Source organism: Dunckerocampus dactyliophorus, chromosome 3, assembly GCF_027744805.1.
Source record: "Dunckerocampus dactyliophorus isolate RoL2022-P2 chromosome 3, RoL_Ddac_1.1, whole genome shotgun sequence".
Classification (NCBI taxonomy): domain Eukaryota; kingdom Metazoa; phylum Chordata; class Actinopteri; order Syngnathiformes; family Syngnathidae; genus Dunckerocampus; species Dunckerocampus dactyliophorus.
Window position 1 is genome coordinate 23,455,810 of NC_072821.1, and position 1,224 is coordinate 23,457,033.

The window sequence follows — 1,224 nt, forward strand, 5'->3', positions numbered from 1 at the left end:
ACATCGAGATGCAGAGCCTTCGTCCCGACAGTCAACACTCACCGAGGTGTTTCTTCTGCAAAGTAAATATAAACGAAACAGCGCAAAATGGTTTGAGTTCACAGAAAGTCCTCGCAAATGAAATGCTGCTTTTTAATGCAGTTGAAAGGCCAGGGTTTCGAGAAATGCTTCAAAACATTAGCCGGAGAGAAAATACATGTCACAAACGGCAATTTGACAACTTGACAGAGTGAAAGATGACATATTAAAGGAAATATTGCATTATTATTATTATACAATATTAATATATATATTATCATAACATGCGTGGTTTATTTGGCCTCAAAAAATGTTGGCAATAATATCAATTTGCGTCAATTTGTAATGCAATAAACACACCTGCATTGTTTTGTGATGTGGCTAAATAAAGAGGTTTGTTTGTCCATTCATATTTTTTCATGGTACTCTTCTTAAAATTAAGGTTAAAATCTCATCTTGTTCTCGTGCATGGTCTCTGAGTTGGGTGTGTTCGTGAGTCGTGACACCCCTATATATACAATCACAAAAATCTTCAAAAGGCACAAAAATAATAAAACTCTGTACTATTTTTTTTACTGATAGTGACAACTACAGATATGTTTGTTATTATTATAGTTTGTAGTGGTGCTGAACTTAATTATTTATTATAATAAGATTTTGTAAACATTTACCCCCTCTGCAGCTAAACCACAATAAAAAATTGTAACCACAATATTAGAAATATGAACGCTGAAAACACTATGGTACAAACCCATTGTGAACCACAATTAAACTATTACTTCTTTGACTGTGTCAAAACTGACATTATTATCTTTTTAAAGTACAATCATTTTGTATTGGCTATAGATAAAGGTATATTTAATGACATATGTGGGTGTATGTACACTGTAAATGCTTGATTAAATATGTTGATTATAATACAATAAAGAATACATTGTTAAACTCAAAAACGGGATTGATCATTTTGGTGGCAAAGAGACAGTGAGTTTCCAAAAATGTGTTAACACGTAGGCTATAATGCTATAATAGATGGAGAGCGATTGTATAGCGTGGAGGTTTCTGAATAAAAACAACAATTCAACAGCACACATCATCATATCGTCATCAATCTGCACCATCTGCACAGCTTCAGACTGACCTGCAGGGAGCAGCAATGTGCTGTAAGGCATCCGGGTTGCCGGAAACTCCCGAAAAGAAGAAGAAGCT